At 45.0% G+C, this 20,442-nt stretch overlaps 1 protein-coding gene and 1 long non-coding RNA gene across 2 annotated transcripts in view; one reads left to right on the top strand and one right to left on the bottom strand.

Moving 5' to 3' along the window:
• Positions 1-20,442, top strand: part of PDE5A (phosphodiesterase 5A) — a 313,971-nt gene that overhangs the window by 33,009 nt on the left and 260,520 nt on the right. The gene's annotated exons all lie outside the window — the stretch shown is intronic.
• Positions 18,479-20,070, bottom strand: LOC115461748. The gene is made up of 3 exons (XR_003940757.1): positions 20,007-20,070; positions 19,665-19,917; positions 18,479-18,642 (listed from the first exon to the last, which is right to left on the bottom strand). It is a non-coding gene; the product is annotated as an uncharacterized LOC115461748 (long non-coding RNA).

Genomic DNA, 20,442 nt, shown 5'->3' with positions numbered 1-20,442 from the left:
AAAACTTTAAATTCGGACTAAGATTGTTCTAGCATGTATTTAGGGTGGGAGATTGCTCCATAATTGAGGTGCAAGAAAGAATGCCTAGTGGATTCAAGGTAGGAGAGACATGGGGATGGGATGGACATCCAAAGATCTTAGTGCATGTGCAGGGGTGTAGGGTATACTACGAGAGGACAGGTAAGCCCTGGTAGTACATAAGTACATAAGTATTGCCATACTGGGAAAGACCAAAGGTCCATCAAGCCCAGCATCCTGTTTCCAACAGTGGCAAATCCAGATCACGAATACCTGGCAAGATCCCAAAAATACAACATTTTATACTGCTTGTCCCAGAAATAATGGATTTTCCCCAAGTCCATTTATAATGGTCTATGGACTTTTCCTTTAGGAAGCCATCCAACCTTTTTAACTCCGCTGCTAACCACCTTTACCACATTCGTGGCAACGAATTCCATAGTTTAATTACACATTGAGTGAAGAAAATTTTTCTCCGATTCATTTTAAATTTACTACATTGTAGCTTCATTGCATGCCCCCCTAGTCCTAGTATTTTTGGAAGTGTGAACAGTAGGCCTTGTGAACGAGACAGAGAACTTTAAAATGTACCCATGGAGGTGAAATAATAGTGGGGATGCCTGGTCTGATCGTCATGCGCCACATAGAAGCGGGCCACAGTATTATGCATCATCTGTAAGAGAAGGGCCGAGCCTGGGCGCTTTGTTTAGCTGCTGCCATTCGCTGTACACCACGATGGAGGAATGGTGCCTGCAAGTGGAAAGGAGGCAGGGTGTAACGGAGGGACAAGACTCTTGAACGCGGGGGGAGAGGGTGGGGTCCTCTACGTCCAGAGGCGAGTCGTGACGGGAGGGGGGAGAGTAAGGGGGGATTGAACACGATTCACGAGGGAGTCAGTGGGGGAGGTCCGAAGTCGGAGAGGAGAAGGCGGGGGTCCGAAGTCGGAGGTCTGTGGCAGTGTGCATTGGAGGAGAGTGGATGAGGGGGCTGCGGCCAGGGACGGGGTCCAGTGGCATCTCGGGAGGGGCGAGTGACAGAGCACGGGGGGGGGGGGGGGGGTGTGTTGTCGATTGTGTCTGTGAGGTGGGTTTACCGGCTTTACCGGCAGTGTTCACGGCGGTTATGTGTCGTTGACGTTCGGGCAGCACGCTGTTTGGGCTGTTTTTTCAGTCCGTTGGTGTGCCTCGTGCTGCTTTCATGTGGTTGGTCAGTGTCGCTGGTGACGTACCAGGAAGTACTGAGTCAATTCGTGAGATGGCGAGCACGAATGCCTCAAGGTTTAAGTGCCACGGAGTCAGCTTCAGAACGTGGGAGGTGCTTTTTATTATATGGGATATAACTTACATAAGTACATAAGTAATGCCATACTGGGAAAAACCAAGGGTCCATCGAGCCCAGCATCCTGTCCACGACAGCGGCCAATCCAGGCCAAGGGCACCTGGCAAGCTTCCCAAACGTGCAAACATTCTATACATGTTTTCCTGGAATTTTGGATTTTTCCAAGTCCGTTTAGTAGCGTTTATGGACTTGTCCTTTAGGAAACCGTCCAACCCCTTTTTAAACTCTGCTAAGCTAACCGCCTTCACCACTTTCTCCGGCAACGAATTCCAGAGTTTAATTACACGTTGGGTGAAGAAAAATTTCTCCGATTTGTTTTAAATTTACTACTGTAGTTTCATCGCATGCCCCCTAGTCCTAGTATTTTGGAAAGCGTGAACAGATGCTTCACATCCACCTGTTCCACTCCACTCATTATTTTATATACCTCTATCATGTCTCCCCTTGCCATATGAGGTTCTAAAAATCTTTTAAATTCCTGCCACTGAATATTAAAGAGCAATCATAGTGATCTGACCATAAGGAACTCTCCCGATAATATCTTAGCTTAATATTTTTGAACAGACAGGACACTGTCTCCAAAGTAATCAGGTGCAACTGATGACCTTTTTCATGGGTTATGGAGATTGGATAGCAGAGCCGGTGGTGGGAGGCGGGGCTGGTGGTTGGGAGGCGGGGATAGTGCTGGGCAGACTTATATGGTCTGTGCCATGAGGAGCACAGGTACAAATCAAAGTAGGGTATACACAAAAGTAGCACACATGAGTTGTCTTGTTGGGCAGACTGGATGGACCGTGCAGGTCTTTTTTCTGCTGTCATCTACTATGTTACTATGTTATGGAAATGATAGGGGTATAATAATTCAAAGATGATAAAAAAGGAAACGATCAGCTGTTTTGGCACGTGACATTTATTTAAGTGCAAATTAATATCTCCTAAGATCAGATTACAAGAAAAAGAGTTTTTAAAGGCAAAATTATAAAAAAGAGAACATGACTTTGGCCATTTTCCAGGCAGACAGTAGCATAAAATGCAAGCAAGAGAGAAAGAGGAATCCCTTTATTTGACAAGAAAAAATCTCAAGATCAGCAGTATTCAAAGAATCTACCAGTGAAACTTTTAATATTGTTTTGTAGATTCCTCTACCCTTTTTACCACATCTAGATAATGATAGCCTACTGGGCAGATTTCACTTATTCAAGGATCATCTTCAGTTAGAGATATCCAGGCTGATGCTCACCAATCCAATCTTTAATCAAACAGGTTTTATTTCCTGCTGACTTAACATTATATAGTAGCTAGGAATTGAACATAAGAATAGATGGAATTAGTTCTTATACATTGGATTGAAATAAGATTATGATTATTGCGAGCATTTCAAGCCTGCGTTTTTTTTTAAACCGAGTTGTTCAGCTGCCTCTAGAATTTCACAAACTACCATTTAAAGGGGGTATTTTAGAGTTTACCATGCCATCTCCCATTATAATGGGGTTTACTAAGTAATGGCAACCCCTCCCTAGAGTCGCTGGGGGAGGGAGGGAAGTTGGGTGGTAAAGGGAGAATGAAAGGCTCAGCCACAACGGGAGTGTTTTGTGGAAAGTGCTGAGGGAAATGTTCCTAGCTGTTGATTGACAGTAGTGGAGGAGTTTGGAGTTAAATTGTTGGGTAGAGCACAAGATTCTTTGGTTGCTTCTACCCTGCCCGGACCCTTGTGGAGAGGGGGGTATCCTGGATGGGTTCAAGAAACTAAGGCTAAACTAAAAAGAGGCTTTTGCAAGTCCAAGCATTAACGTGAAATGAAGGAGCGCTCCAGGTGGGAAACAGAGGATCCCAACCTGAGAGCAGGGACAGGAAAGAGCCTGTTTGAACCCAATGGTGGTAGCCCGGAGAGGTACGCCTTTGGGGCAGGGACAGACTGACCATATGGGCAACTGGGCAGTGCCTGAGGGCCCAGAGGCTCTGGCGGGCCCAATGCTGCTCCCCTCCTGCACACTACGGTCTCCCCAAGCCTCAGTGGGCCCTCCGTGGGCTAAGGGCTGTGGTGGTCTAGTGGCCTCTATGGTGGCAGAAAGAACCCCACTCTTTCCTTCCCACTGCCGTGCCTTCAAATGGCTGCTGAGACTTCCTGCGGCAGTATCACAATATTGCTGAGTCCCACAACACTACTGCAGGAAGTTTCATCAGCCACAAAGAACAAGCGGTGGTGCTGGATAGAGCAGCAGGCAGGAAGTAGTAGGGTCCTTTCTTACCCCCGGAGGCCACTAGGACACCAGGGCCCTTCAATGTAGGCCTGGGGAGGGCCCACTGAGGCTGGGGGGGTGCTGTAGTGCGCCGGGGGGGGGGGGGGTGCTGGAAACAAAGGTGGAGGCTGTAGTGTGCAGGAGGGGGACTTGAAACAAAGGTGGGAGCTGTAGTGTGCAGGACAGGATGCTGGAAACAAAGGTGGGAGCTGTAGTGTGCAGGACAGGATGCTGGAAACAAAGGTGGGGGCTGTAGTGTGCATGAGGGGGACTGAAACAAAGGTGGGAGCCGTAGTGTGCAGGACAGGATGCTGGAAACAAAGGTGGGGGCTGTAGTGTGCAGGACAGGATGCTGGAACAAAGGTGGGGGCTGTAGTGTGCATGAGGGGATGAAAGAAACAAAGGCGGAGGCAGCAGGGGGCCGCCCAGGGGTGTGCTGGTAAATTGTTAACAGGGGGCTCTCTCTCGCCAGCAAAGTAAAAGAGAATTCAGGAGGGGCCCAAACCCACATTTTGGGATCCATTTGTTAAAGTAGCCATGGAGAACCGGCTCCCAAATTCTTAAAACTTAACAATGGCTCTCGAGAGCCTGTGAGAGCCTGCTCCAGCACACCACTGGGGCCGCCCCTGCTTTGTGGAGAGTGTGGACAGATAGGGAGGTCTGGGCCAAAGGAAGATCGTTTGTGGCACCAGTGCTGCAGGCCCAGCCTTAGGGACGGTCAGACAGATTGTTAGTCTCTTTGGAGGGTCAAAGGAAGATGAAGCACTCTCTTAAGTCTACTATTGCTCGCTGGTTTAAAGAGATGATCTCTTTAGCCTACAACACAAAGAAGCCTCCAATATCGTTGAAAGCATATTGCTATTCAATAAGAGGTATTTCAGCCTCATGAGCAGAATCCTTGGCATTTGTAGAGTGGCAACTTGGTGGTCTCTCTATACTTTTGCAAGATATTACAGGCTTGATGTAGCTTTTAGGGTGCAGGTTATTAGAGCAGGAGTCTCTCAGTCCCACCTTTTTAAGATTGCTTTGCTTCATCCCACAAGTTCTGGATTGGTCTGGTAAGGATGCTAAGGAAGGAGAAATTATGCTTACCTGTTCATTTTTCTTTCCTTTAGTCCTACCTACTAGGAGTGGCCTAGTGGCTAGGGTGGTGGACTTTGGTCCTGAGGAACTGAGTTCAATTTCTGGCACAGGCAGCTCCTTGTGACTCTGGGCAAGTCACTTAACCCTCCATTACCCACCGCATTGAGCCTGCCATAGTGAGAAAGCCAGGGTACAAATGTAACAAAATAAATAAAACAGTCCAGAAGCCCTGCCAGTGTTTATGTATATAATCGCTATTGATTTCTAGTTCTCCTCATTTATTGTTATTGTGAATTGTTTTCAAAGTTTAGCTACCTTTCTTCAATGTTTGCTGAAAATTACCTTCAGAAGCAAGGGGAATCTTATAACCACTGCTTTGCTAATCAAATATTGAAGACCTCAGGCGGCATGGTTCCCTTAAAGGGTAGCGCCAAGGATTCTAGAATCTCTGTCTTCACACATCTGCTGGTTGGCAGGCTCAGCCCACAAGTTATGAACTGCTCTGATAGGACTAAAGGAAGAAAATTGTCAAATAAGCCTCATTTCTCTTTCTCTATGCCAGTGATTCACAAACCTGGTCCTGGAGGCACCCCTAGCCAGTCAGGTTTCAGGATATCCACAATGAATATTCATGAGAGAGATTTGCATGCACCTCCTCCACTTCATGCAGATCTCTCTCATGAATATTCATTGTGGATATCTGAAAACCTGACTGGCTGGAGGTGCCTCCAGGACCAGGTTTGGGAACCATTACATTTGATCTGACAAAGCTAGGAAGATGGCCATGGACGCTCAAGGAACGTATTGAGTTCAAGATCTGCACAAGATCATTCACGCAGACGCCCCGCTCTATATGCTAAACCTAGTGGACCTACTGCCCAGAAACGCCAAAAGATCGGCCCGCAAATTCCTCAATCTGAATTTCCCCAGCTGCAAAGGAGTGAAATATAAACAGGCTTATGCTACGACCTTTGCATACAAAAGCACACAGTTTTGGAATGCGCTACCCAAGGCCCTGAAATCCATGAACAATCTAACCAGCTTCCGCAAAGCTCTGAAAACACACCTCTTTAACAAAGCTTACAAAAGTCACCCTCAATAATACAAACCATCCCCCAAACCTCCCAAGCACACCTAAAACACTTCTCACACAACCTACCCAACATCCGCCTATCTAAATCCTCTTTTACCTCAGCTTATGATCAACTGTATTTAAATCATGTACTGACTTTATCAGAACCTTACTCTGTAAGCCACATTGAGCCTGCAAAAAGGCGGGATAATGTGGGGTACAAATGCAATAAATAAATAAATAGATAAAGATTTGCAGCATCCCTCTCTGACTGGAGTTAATTAGCAGCTTATGCATGATTGGCCTGGCAACCTGTGATGTGAAATTCATGTCTTCTAATCAACTGTTATCAAGGGATCACACTCACTTGGCCTTAATTTGTTGACAGCAGGATGTGTTGAGCTCAGTTTCCATAGCTCATTCTGATCCCCCAGCACAAGCTTAACCCAGCATGTCCTCTTGGCAGTTTATGCTTTGGTCACAGGAGTGTTTTGTGGGTTTTATTTCTTGTGGTTCACTTATGGAAATAAGAATTCCCATAGTATTCTTCCAGTTCATGTTTTTCTTCCTTCACCCTTGGCCGTGTTAAACTCTAAGCAGAATAAGTGGCCACAATTTAGCTTTTTCCATTCCCGTCCCCTAAGTTTGAGGCGATGAAGAGAGAGGGACTGTGCCATTCTGCTGAAAGTTTTAGGGGACCCTTTTACAAAGCCGCGAGAGGGTTAATGCGTGGGTAACGCGTGCTAAATTGGCATTACTGCTGGGGTAGAGCGTGCGTCTGGCGGTAATTCAGAGTTTGGCATCTGCCGAATCCCAAAGTAGGAAATATTTTTCTGTTTTCTACTGCGGGGGACATTCCTGGCGATACTCGGCAGCATGGCCAGGTTGGTGCACACTGCATGGTTACCATGGCGGTAAGGGCACAGGCCCGTAAATAGTCACGCGCTAATTTTAATTTTTGCGCACATTCATTGCCCATCCCATTAAAAAATGGCCTTTTTCCCAGCCGTGCTAAAAAGTAGCCCACGCTCGCCCAACAGACATGCCCACACCACTTTTTACCGCGGCTTTGTAAAAGGACCCCTTAGAGTTTAGTTTGTTACAAAATGACATTGTTGCCTCCTTAGGCCATATATAGATGTAAAGCTGTTCAGTTATCAGACAGTGGAAGTGCATCAGAAAGGGATTTGAGACATTGGGGCTGTACTACAAAAGTAAGCAATCTCAGCTGGTGTTGAATGCACTCTTTAACCATGACTGCTAGAACCAGTAAGAGAGTGGCAGAGGATGGATCTTGTATTTCAACTTTACATACTGCTAATCTCAACATTTGAAGCATAGAACATTTTATTTATTTAGATTTTGCTCACCCCTTTTTCACTAGTAGCTCAAGGTGAGTTTACATTCAGGTACTATGGATATTTCTCTGTCCCAGGAGGGCTCACAATCTAAGTTTGTACCTGAGGTAATGGAGGGTTAAGTGACTTGCCCAAGATCACAAGGTGCAGCAGTGGATTTGAACTGGCCACTTCTGGATCACAAGACCAGTGCTCTAACCACTAGGCCACTCCTGACAAGACTGCTCCCTCTGAGGCCCAGATGCACTAATTTTAACGACCCTTTAACGAAGAAAATTTCAAATGTAGCATGCATTAAAGGCCATTTTCCGACGACGCTAGCAGCTAAAGAAAACGGAATGCAAACGAGTAACTACCATTCTAATGTGGACAATTCGGAATGCACTAACCATACCGATGATTGCACCGAATCAGTTCCGTGATAAATTTAACGTAAGTTCAGAGCTGTCCTTGAGACCTGAGCTGTCAGACCACGCATCAAAACAAAATGAAAAAGGATCGGGAGGGGGCAAAGGCGCTCGTCAGGAGCGTCCTTTATGAGCGTCCTTGCCCTCCCCCCGCCCGAGGTCACCGCTGCTCCCTGCTCCCCATGCTTAAATCGTGCCTTTTGTAGGCAGCCCCGACTCCCCTCTCCCTCCCTTCCTGCTTTTTTACAAAAAACAGCTCCTGCCATCCTCCGCCCCGAAGTCCCCTTGCGCCCCCCTGCCCGAAGTCACCGCTGCTCCTCGCTTCCCCCCACTCCCCAAAAATCAAAACTTTAAGCTGCCCCAGCCGGCCCCCTCCCTTCCTCTCTTCTCTTTCTCCCCAGCTCCGCCTCCCGCCATCCTCCGCCCGTGCCCCCCCTCCGCCGCCCCCCCAGAGGTCATCGCCGCCGTTCCCCCTCTCCACCGGTGCCCCCTCCGTCTTACCGGGCTGTGCAGCGCCTCTCACCTCTGTGTGAGGCGCTGCACAGGGAAGAACAGCTGATCGCCTCCTCTGCAGTCTTCAACGTCCCTCCTCCCTCCTGGGCCTGCCCTCGTCTGACGTAACCAGGCGAGGGCGGGCCCAGGAGGAAGGAGGGACGTCGGAGACTGCAGAGGACGGAGGCAATCAGCTGTTCTTCCCAGTGCAGCGCCCTCACACAGAGGTGAGAGGCGCTGCATGGCCTGGTAAGATGGAGGTGGGCACCGGTGGAGGGTGGGGAATGGCTGCGATGACCTCTGGGGGGGCGGGGCACAGGGCGGAGAATGGCGGGAGGTAGAGCTGAGGAGAAAGAGAAGAGAGGAAGGGAGGGGGCCGTCAGGGGCAGCTTAATGTTTTGATTTTTGGGAAGTGGGGGAAGCGGGGAGCAGCGGCGACCTCGGGCGGGGGGGGGGGCGCAAGGTGGACCTCGGGGCGGAGGATGGCAGGAGCTGTTTTTGTAAAAAAGCAGGAAGGGAGGGAGAGGGGGAGTCGGGGCTGCCTACAAAAGGCACGATTTTAAGCATGGGGGAGCAGGGAGCAGCGGGTGACCTCGGGCGGGGGGAGGGCAAGGACGCTCATAAAGGACGCTCCTGATGAGCGCCTTTGCCCCCCTCCTGAAACACACGTGTTTTTGGTTTTGTTTTTTTTTTTGCTGTTGTTTTGACATTTGGGACATGCGCAGAGCAGCCAGCATAACGCTTGGCTGCTCTGCGCATGCTTTAGGGGCCGATTACCGACGGGGATTACACCAGTTTGATGCATTGTTCTTTATAATACCGCACTGAACATGTGCGACTTGTTTTTTTTGGTGCATTCTTCGTTTTTTAAAATTCATTAGGGACTTTTACGTTTTAGGTTTTTTAACGTTTGGTTGATGCATCCGGCCCTGAGAGTCCCAAAATTAAGCAAGCATTTGTTTGCAAACTGCCACTTTGCATCTGACAACTTAGATCACATCAGCTTGTCATTGCCTTCCTTATGCCTTTTTAAGCCCCCGCCGCCTGCCGCTGTCATACAAAGGATTCTGGGTGAGAAGTACACTTTGTTTCCTGTTAAATGCCGCCGGCAACATGTGAAAAATAGTCAAACATTAAAAAAAAAAAGAATGCACACAATAATCAGCTGCTTCCGTCAGCTCCATGGAGCTGCTGCAGGATAAGAAAGTAACAGAAAGATCTGGCAAGGAAATTGTGTGGATGGAGGAAACGCAGCTGTATTCTGATACTGTAACTCTCCTGTAACACTCTTCCTGGATGGGTAAAGGGGGTGGGGAGGGGCAGGTCCAGCTCAGCAGGAGAGTTTGTAAGAGCAGAACCTATATCTGGGGCAAAAACAAAGGGGGGGGGGGGCAGAGGGAATGCGAAAACAGTGACCTGTATGACCAGACACCCAAAGAGGGAAAAGACAAAAACACCCATTTTCAAGATCGGGTAAGAACTTGGTTATACACTGCAATATCTGAAGATTGTGATGGAATTGAGAGCAGACAGGGCTGCTGCTGAGACTCCTCTTATCAAACTTCCTATACAAGTAGGGATGTGATTAAAAAAGTAAGTTTCCTTTTCCCTTCTCTTTGTTGTTTCATTTCTCTGATTATTTGGTTTAATTCATTCTGTAATTTAATTTCCGTTACAGTGAATTAGGGAAGTGCTTCTTTGTATACATGAGGAGTGTGGTAGCCGTGTTAGTCCACTCTTAAGGTTATCATAGAAATCAAACAAAATAAACCTGGAAAAGAAAATAAGATGATACCTTTTTATTGGACATAATTTAATACATAACTTTGTATAACATGGTAGGTAACACGACCAAGGGTGCTCCCAGAGCCTGAACAAAGCAGAGCCACGCAGTGGCTTCAAGGAAACAGAAAACAATGGTTTTTTTTTAAGTGCAGGTGTGAGGGTCCTGTTAGCGTCACAGGCAAGGGAGAAACATAAACTAGTCCTATGCAGCAAAGTCTTCCCCATGGTCCTGCTTCTGTAGGCCACGGCATGCACTATGCTCGCTAGTCATCAGCCTAGGGTGCCAAAATTTTGGAGGCAGCGCTAGAAGGAGGAAGGTATGGGGGGGGGGGGGGGCAAGACCACCAGGGGAGGACTGGAGGTCCAGCCCCCTATTCTGTTGGGGGGTCGTGTTGTGTTGTCCTCTGATGGGGGTCAGGTCAGGCTCTTCTTTTGGGGAGGCGGAGTTGCATCGCATGAGGCTCTTTTGTCTGGGGGGTCTGGAGGTACACCGGACCTCCAGGCCTTTGGAATGTTTGACAGGTCTGGGGTTTTTTTTTTTTGACAACCTGGACCTCTCAGATAACTTCTGCGGGAGGATTGTGCTCAGGTTCAATCCTCCCGCAGAAGTACCCCAATGATTAGAGCTAATAGTGTGCATAAAGTTTGCATGCTATTAGCTTTGATCATAGGGGCATTATTGGCCCCTACTGTTCTGGCGCTAATTTTAGAGCACTGTTTGGAACAGTGCAGGGTTTTTAGTCCTTCAAGGTCCCAAGTTAAGCTTAAGTGGGCCTTTGCTGCTTCCCTCTGGGTGCCTTTAACCTAGCTGTGGTCTGAGCTTTTATAATTCTGGACTGTGGCCTCCTGGCTCCGCTCCCCTCCTACATGTCACTTTCCTTGTGGGTGTTACTATGAGTTTTAAGGTGGTTTTGATTCTGTTAAGGAGTGCCCTCACTACCTCTCTACCCTCATCTCCCCTTACGTTCCCACCCGAAACCTCCGTTCACAGGACAAATCCCTCCTCTCAGTACCCTTCTCCACCACCGCCAACTCCAGGCTCTGCTCATTCTGCCTCGCCTCACCCTATGCTTGGAACAACCTTCCCGAGCCCTTACGCCAAGCCCCCTCCCTGCCCATCTTCAAGTCTTTGTTTAAAGCCCACCTCTTCAATGCTGCGTTCGGCACCTAACTCTTACCTTTCAGGAAATCCAGACTGCCCCAATTTGACTGTTCCAGTCTGCAGACCCAACTATCAGACTGACTGTTCACATGTCCTTTAGATTGTAAGCTCTTTGAGCAGGGACTGTCCTTTTATGTTAAATTGTACAGCGCTGTGTAACCCTAGTAGCGCTTTAAAAATGTTAAGTAGTAGTAGTTAAGGGAAATTGGCCACATCCTACAGACTCCCTCACAGGCACTATGAAATTAGCATGCAGCAGCACCCGCCAAGCATCAAGAGGGGGAAAAGTGGTACAAAGCTTTCTTAGAACACTTCCCATTCTGTTGGAGATCTGGTTTCAACCACAAAAAGACAAATTTTACTTTCTACAATGCTGGAATTTATGTAACTTTCCATTTTTAATGGAGTTCTTTTCTTTTATAATGTTTATGATTTTATTGTAAACCGCCTTGCTTTTACAATTTATGCTGTATATCAAGGAGTTCATTTTCAAAACAGAAAAATGTCCAAAAAATGGCACAAAGCGGAAAATAGACGTCTTTTTGCAAAAACATCCAAATCGTTATTTTCAAAACTCATTTTACCTTAACCAATCTCTTCCTTCTTCATTTCCCTTCTTTAATAACTACACATTATTAACTGTATCTGATATTAACAAATCTATGTAAGCCACATTGAGCCTGCAAAATAGGTGGGGGAATGTGGGATACAAATGCAATAAATAAATAAAATACATTTTAAAAATGTTTTTCTACGCATTTCATCTAAATCTCAAGGGGACATGTTGGAGCATAGGCACCCGGTATAAGAGGCTTGGAGAGGCTAAGCCACCCCTGCTGTGCTCTGAGGGGTTTAAATTGTTGATTTACCTCCATCCTCACAGCAGGAGCTGCAGTGAAAGCCCTCTAGCCTTATGTAAATTAGTTTATGGTTTGTTTACCTTACTGCTGAGAGAGCAGGGGGGGTTGGCTGGAGGTGTCTTGGGTTGCCAGGGAGATATTTAAGGAGGATGACTTCCTGACCTGCACTGAGGACAGATAGCAGCAGAATCGGATACTTGGCCAGCATGATCAGAAAAAGTCACCAGACAACAAAGGTAGAAAAGATCATTTTATTTTCATTATAGTGTTTGGAATATGTCTACTTTGAGAATCAGGTGCTCAACATTAAAAGTTTATATTTATTTACTTATTTATAGCATTTTATCCCACATTAAACATGAATTAGGGTGTTTTGTGGCTCTACATGAGAATTGTGATGATATGATCCCATGTTTCATATTGTTGACGGTCTGCATTTTCCGTATGGGTGGTATATTGGTGTATTAGGTTCTGCCCAGTGTAATATTTATGGTACAGTAAGGTTCTGAGTGTGTTTTTGCACAAAGTTGTGCATAGTGTTTTGCAGTTGAGTGATTGTGCTTAGAATATGCTTTGAGCAACCACTTTATTCTTTGACATATGATACATATCTAATATCTAAATTTAATAAAAGGTATTAATTGTGACTTTTATTTTTTCTGTGTGTTATCAGACAATTATGGATTTAAGCTCCACCCCTGGCTCCACCCCTAACCCCGCTCCCTTTAGCCTCCTCAAACAGTTGGGCCACCGACCGCCTATGTGTTGGAGGCGTGCTTTGGGCAGGACTAGGGCAGGCTTATGATTTGGACGTCTTTCTGCGATAATGGCAAAAGAAAAGGACGCTTTTGGCTAGAGCCGGACAAAGTGCCATAACCACTGGAGGGATAAAGGCACGAGGGTGTGAAGTAGTGGAATTTGTTACCCTTTAATTTAAGAGGTATGATTTCATTTCTTCAGTTCTGTAAACATTTGAAAGCTTTCCTTTTCACCCAAGCTTTTTTGGTGGTTTCAATCTGGGTTTTTAAGCTCGTTATTGTTTTAGTGACAGATTTGTTTTGTATCGCTCCATGGTGCGACCGCACCTGGAGTATTGTGTTCAGTACTGGTCTCCGTATCTCAAAAAAGATATAGTAGAATTGGAAAAGGTACAGCGAAGGGCGACGAAAATGATAGTGGGGATGGGACGACTTTCCTATGAAGAGAGGCTGAGAAGGCTAGGGCTTTTCAGCTTGGAGAAGAGACGGCTGAGGGGAGATATGATAGAAGTGTATAAAATAATGAGTGGAATGGATCGGGTGGATGTGAAGCGACTGTTCACGCTATCCAAAAATACTAGGACTAGAGGGCATGAGTTGAAGCTACAGTGTGGTAAATTTAAAACGAATCGGAGAAAATTTTTCTTCACCCAACGTGTAATTAGACTCTGGAATTCGTTGCCGGAGAACGTGGTACGGGCGGTTAGCTTGACGGAGTTTAAAAAGGGGTTAGATAGATTCCTAAAGGACAAGTCCATAGACCGCTATTAAATGGACTTGGAAAAATTCCGCATTTTTAGGTATAACTTGTCTGGAATGTTTTTACGTTTGGGGAGCGTGCCAGGTGCCCTTGACCTGGATTGGCCACTGTCGGTGACAGGATGCTGGGCTAGATGGACCTTTGGTCTTTCCCAGTATGGCACTACTTATGTACTTATGTTTTAATCAAGAATCTTTTATTCTATGTGTGGGTATTTTTAATTATTTATTGGGATTTATTTATATCTTCTTTTAAAATTATATTATGTTATGCTGTGATCCGCCAAGAGTTGTAGGATCATGCGGAATAGAAAATGTTTAAATAAATATAAAAAATAAATCCCCCCACCCCCAACCTCACTGTGGTCACTGACCCCCTTCCAGCCCCCTAAGAGGTGAAAGTGATAGTACATACCAGGCTGTATGACAGCTGCAGATATAATGGCCATTCCTGTTAGAGCAGCAAGTAAGTCTCTGGAGTAGCTTAGTGGTCGCAGTGGACTGTAGAGAAGGGGACCCAGGCCCATATCCCACTTGACAGTGCCATAGCGAGAGCTAATGACACCCGGGGCGGGTCGCCACCTTGAATACTGTGTGCAATTTTGGTCACCACATCTCAAAAAAGATATAGCGGAATTAGAAAAGGTACAGAGAAGGGTGATGAAAATGATAAAGGGGTTGAGATGACTTCCCTGTGAGGAAAGAAAGCAGGTAGGGCTCGTCTGCTTGGAGAGAGATGGCAGACCTCAACTGGTTTCTTAATCATGCAGGATGTAAAGTCTGAGCTGGTCCGAAACCAGGCCACAAACACACAAAAGAAAATGAAAAAAAGATAAAATGAAACAAAAAGAAGCCATATCACAACGATACCCAAATTGCCCCAAGGAGCACAATCTGCTCCTTGCATGCATGCTGCTGCAGCGCAATATACTGCAGATACAGAGAACTTATATTGCAGTGTCAGGCGATGACACGAATCTTATGACTGGGTGGACTAAGACACTCAGGAGACCAACGAGACTCAAGTACAGCAAATTTTCCAGTGTTAGGCGATGACACAGGTTACATGACCAGAAGCACTAAGGTACTCGGAAGACCAACAGGTCTCAGGTACAGCAAATTTTCCAGTGGACATACCCTTAATAGTTCCAAAGGCTTATATCTTAAAATGTTACATACATAGTAACATAGTAGATGACGGCAGAAAAAGACCTGCACGGTCCATCCAGTCTGCCCAACAGACAATCTCACATGTGCTACTTTCTGTGTATACCTTACCTTGATTTGTATCTGCCATTTTCAGGGCACAGACCATAGAAGTCTTGCCCAGCACTAGCCCTGCCTCCCCCCACCGGCTCTGCCACCCAATCTCAGCTAAGCTTCTGAGGATCCTTCTGAACAGGATTCCTTTATGTTTATCCCACGCATGTTTGAATTCCGTTACCGTTTTCATCTCCACCACCTCCCGCGGGAGGGCATTCCAAGCATTCACCACTCTCTCCGTGAAAAAATACTTCCTGACATTTTTCTTGAGTCTGCCCCCCTTCAATCTCGTTTCATGTCCTCGCGTTCTACCGCCTTCCCATCTCCGGAAAATGTTCGTTTGCGGATTAATACCTTTCAAATATTTGAACGTCTGTATCATATCACCTCTGTTTCTCCTTTCCTCCAGAGTATACATGTTTAGTTCAGCAAGTCTCTCCTCATACGTCTTGTAACGCAAATCCCATATCATTCTTGTAGCTTTTCTTTGCACCGCTTCAATTCTTTTTACATCCTTAGCAAGATACGGCCTCCAAAACTGAACACAATACTGCAGGTGGGGCCTCACCAACGACTTATACAGGGCATTAAAACCTCTTTTCTTCTGCTGGTCACACCTTTGTCTCTTCCCAATTACTTGGCTGGTTTTCTTTCATGTGATTTTTATTGGAAGGGTTAATGTTTTCAAAACATTCACATCTTCTACAGCCTCCTACACTGGCCTCCTTCTTGTCTGTGCACTTAGCTTCCATCTTCAATCTTCCCTCCTTCCTGCCTTACTCCTTAGCCTCTCAGCACTATCTGGGCTTTTTATCAGACTACAGAGTCTCAGATTCTCTCAGCTGGAGAGCCCCAGTTGGAAGCTTTAGTAACTTTCTATAAGCACAGATAAAGTCAAACCTGGTTTTAGGCTTTGGCAGAAAATGCTTCATGGTATGTGGGAAGATAACCTGCAAGAAGGAATCGGTTTGTTTATACTCTGTCTTTTCCAGAGAACGAACATCTGTTCTGAATTAAAGGGGAAGATATGCACGGCTCTCAATACGCAATGAGTTCTTGGTAGTCACAGATGCAAACATTTAACACAAAGTGCTAATAAATGCATCGGAATGTAAAGAAAACTGTATACGGCACTAATTGCACAGAGAAAGTGCTGACTTAGTAAAGGAGCTTACGGATAATACTGGCAAGGTGCTGATTTATCAAAAGGAGATGCAGCACCAAAAGCACTGGCGAAATGCTGGTTTATCAGAAGGAACACACTTTGCACTGATACTGCTGAAAAGAATAAGGGTAACCAAAGAAGGGCACACTGCACTGACAACACTTAGAAAGGGCTGATTTTCTAAAGGAGCATACACCGCACTGCTGAAAGTGAAAAAGAGCCGATTCAACAGTTCAATAAATCGTCTCACTGTGTACACTAGCTGGTGACACAACTGTAAAGGCACAGAGCACGAGCAAATCCTGCTGAACTTCCTTTGCTGATGACCAATATCATCACCATTCTGAAATCTTGCCTTCTAGAGATCCTTGGGCATACATCAAAACATAAACGTTAGACACACTACAGGTCCTGGGTCAGATCTCACCTATGTCCAGGGCTTTTTTTGAGGGGGTACCTGGGGGTACTGAATACGGCACCTTTTCCATTGTCTGCTAAAATTGACCCATGGCTCCCCAAGTTTTAATGGAAGAGCTCTGGCTCTACACACCAATTCTGCCTTGTCATACATTTTGTGACTGGTTGCAGGGAGCCTGGCTATTGTGGGGTGGGTTCCTCAGTGATCTCCCCAGCCCTGAAGGGTGGCCAGGCATTTGAGTACCGGCATCATTTTTGCTAGAAAAAATGCACTGCCTATGTCCAGTGCTAGAGGCCTTATCTGCCCAAATTGCAAAGGTCTGAAATACAAAATAACTCAATTGAGGCTCTGAAGTTGCATTTTACATTGCTGAAACTGCTATTATTATAATTATTGGGAATATTTAGATTTATATCACAAGAAGGAAAGTTTTATATTCTAGGGCAATTTTAAAAGTTAAATCAATTGAAAATTCTTTGATTAGACTGTACCAATTCTGGTCCCCATCTAGAGAATTGCTAACACATTGTGACTTATAATCCCACCCACCCTCCCCAGATCCCACCCACCCCAGGGTTTTCCACTCATTTATAGACAAACCAAACCTCATTACCTTACTCAATCATACAAAGGCAGTCTTGCAGACTGTTAACCCAACATAGTACACCTGTTCATACCCATTTCAACCAATCAGGATGACTTTTATTCTCTGCAATAATTGTGGTGCTTTAGTTTCAAGGCCAATCATCTGGAGACTTAAAGCTTGTCCTATCTGTCTTCAGCTATCTAGTTTACAACAAGAGCTCAGTAAAGTAATGCAAGAATTGGATACAATTAAAGCAGCTTCTAGGACTGCACAGAAAAATAGCTTCTCACCACTCCCTCAAAGAATAAAACCACATAAGAACAGATGGTTCACAGTAGGCTCAGGCAGACTTCGTCATGTGATAGCGGAGAAACAGGGGGGAGGATTATCCTCTCCCTTGTCTGCCTGTGCAGCGGAAAATCTTCAAGAGGTGGTAAGGAGTGGAGCCGCAGGTGATAAGAATACTTCTAATGTTAACGCTGAGGATGAGATTTTCAGGAAAGTTTTTCAAAAGCCAAAAGAGGTGACTATGGATAACCTGTGGTTGTTAGTTGCAGACTTGGGGAAAACTTTATGCCCCCAAGTGAAGAAAATAAATCAAGAAGTTGGGACTTTGACAGGAAATGTTAAAGAAATAGAGAATGAGACTAAATCACTTAAAGCAGTAGTTGCTAAACAAGAAAAAGAAATTCAGCAGATGCAGATTCTTGAAACAACTATGGTTAAAGACTTGCTTAATTTGCGAAGAAAAGCAGAAATGCTAGAGAATACTTCAAGAAGCAACAACCTACGCTTTATTAACTTTCCTAAACAACCATTAATTTCGCCTAGGGAAATGTTAAAAAAATATTTTTTGGATGTTTTGGAGGTAGAGGAAAAAGATTTACCACCTTTTTCACAGGTGTATTATATACCTGTGAAAGGAATAGAGAATCAACAAAAAAATGATCAACCTGTTGACGTCTCAGCTTTACTTGAAATGTCTGATACAGCACAGATTACCGCGACAACATTATTGGCTACGTTGGTGTTCTCCTCGTACAAGGCCTGGATTTTAAAGAAATTCTTTCAAAAGAAGGATAAAGTTTTTCGTGGTTTGCAAGTCAGTGTTTTTCCAGACCTTGCCAAAGAAACACAGAAACGTAGAAAAAAGTTCTTACAATTGAAACAAGAGGTGTTACAATTGGGTGCTACATTCTATCTTAAACATCCTTGTAAATGTATAATCCATTATCAATCTGTGAAATATGTATACTTTGAGCCTGATCAGCTTTCCTCTTTTATTTCAGCTAGAAGCGTTCCAATATAAGTTTGTCGGATAAAACACTTTTGTATCTCAATCTTAATTTAATAAGTATATATATCTTGAATTTTCTCCAGATTATGGATATTGGACTCCCCTAGTGGACTTTTAGTACGCTAAAAACAATAATTTCTTTAAGTATTTCATTGAATTTCTTTGTATTATTTAGTCATAGCTGTACTTTTCTTAAAGCAAGTGATATGCTTGTGTACTATAAGAATTAATTATAAATAAAGAAATAACATAAATAAAATTCTTTTGTAAAATTTTATGATTACTATTTGATTTCCCATTTTATTTCTCTTCCTCACTTGCAAGGTTTCGGCAGTGTCTCAATAACATTACATCAATATCTGTCACTTCCTGTCGTCGTTCCACATATGCCAATGCAACCTCAATTGCCTTGATGCCTTCACTATGACTTTTACAATTGAATGTTCAGCCTCGCTCGAGGTGTCTTCGTCACCATCATCTCTGTTCCCGTTCACCAGAGCAATCGCATCATTGTCGGTTAGGCTCTTCTTGCTCGTCTGCCTGCATCCATCCTCACAAGCGTTCTCACAGCCCGGTATTTCCTGTAACAAAGGAAGGAGATGTTACTTGGCTGCTCCGTGTTCAGTGTCATGTCCTCGTTCATCCTCGGAAATTAACTTTCTCCATCATATGCCTTCCTTTTTAAGGAGACGCTAACATTTTGCTTTGAATGTGACAAATTCCTCAGAGTTCGTTGACAGCTTTTCCTCAGCAACGTAGAGCTGCCTTATTCCATATCTTGATTGAATTCCTTTCGAAAAAAAGAGCTTTCACCTGCAATATTATCCTATTTAATAAAACTCACCCTCAACGTTCTGAGGACACTGACGTCAGTGTCACTTCCTTCGGGTTCGAAGGGTTCGTGGTGGTGAAGCCACCGAAATCACTGTCTCTGGGCCCCGCCCTCACGTCAAATGTGATGACGTCGAGGGCGGAGCAATGGCATCACAGAGCGAGGGCGGAGCAATGGCGTCAGTGGCTTCACGACTCAGGAGATGAAGGTGGCGTGCGTTGACGAGGTGCGGAGCAATGGCGGTCAGTGGCTTCACAACGCCGAAGGGGTGGGTAGGGAGGGGGGGTTCGGGAGGAAAACCTTGCTAGCGCCCGTTTCATTTGCTCCAGAAACGGGCATGTTTTACTGGTTATTATTATTTGATTCACTTGTATCCCACATTTTCCCAGCTTCTGCGGGCTCAATGTGGCCAACAAAGTTACTAGAAAATTACATAATACAGTAGGATAAAAGTATTCCAGTAAAAAAATTGACAAATTTAAATACAGAAGTAGCTAAAAAGAGAATACGGATGGGAATACAGGAGCAACAAAAAGGAAGCTGACAGAAGGTAAAAAGCGGGTAAACAAAACAGAAAAAAAAGGGTTAAAGAGCATTGTGGACTTCGGGGTAGGCTTTACTAAACAAATAAGTTTTTAGTAATTTTTTAAATGTTTGATGATCCGGTGCCTCTTTCAGGAGTCTCGGCAAAGCATTCCAGGTATAGGCACTGATATGGCTATTCCCTTGTCTCTCTGCTGGGTAAACCACAGGAATAAGGGCTTCGCTCACCTTCTCAGATTCACATTTTTTCATGGTTTTTCTAGTGTCCAATGAAAACATAGAGGCACGATTTGAGGCCCATTTCTCTGGCTCACTGCGTTGCTTTTTCCAGTCAAGAACTGTTACTCTCCCCACTCCTGCTGCAATTTTTTGGATGGATTCACCATTGTCTGTTCTTTTTAAAATGTCAAGTTTATGTTCTAGAGACAAAACAATTTTTTCCTCTTTTGACTGGCCATTTCAGAAGTGATCTTCTACAGATCTAAAGGGGAAGAAAAAAAAATACAGTTAATGTAGTTCTATGTACCTACTGTATTAGAAATGTTTGCAGGAAAAGAGAGTAAAACTCACTGCGCAGTAAAAACAGGGTCCCAGCTCACAACGGGTCTGTTTTGCAATTCAAGCTGTGTCCCAGGGTCAAAACTGATTGTCTCAGGTGTGAAACTTCCCTTTGTGCTATTCCGGAAAATAGAAAGAGAAGTCCCATGCTTCTTAAGGGCGATGAAATAACGTCACTGGGGGGGGGGGGGGGGGGGGGGGCGGTCTGTTGGATCCGCTGGATGGTTCGAATAGCAAAGGTTACTTAATCGAAACTGTACTGTACTTTGGTTATACCACAGAAAGGCAGTGTATTAAAAATATAATAAACATAATTGATAAAGGGGATGGGACGACTTCTCTATGAGGAAAGCTGAAGTGTTTAGGGCTTTTCAGCTTGGAGAAAAGACGGCTGAGGGGAGATATGATAAAGGTCTATAAAATAATGAATGGAGTGAAGCGGGTAGAT

This window comes from Microcaecilia unicolor, chromosome 2, assembly GCF_901765095.1.
Source record: "Microcaecilia unicolor chromosome 2, aMicUni1.1, whole genome shotgun sequence".
NCBI lineage: Eukaryota > Metazoa > Chordata > Amphibia > Gymnophiona > Siphonopidae > Microcaecilia > Microcaecilia unicolor.
The sequence above is the reverse complement of the archived record's forward strand: the minus strand, read 5'-3'. Positions and strand labels throughout refer to the sequence as shown.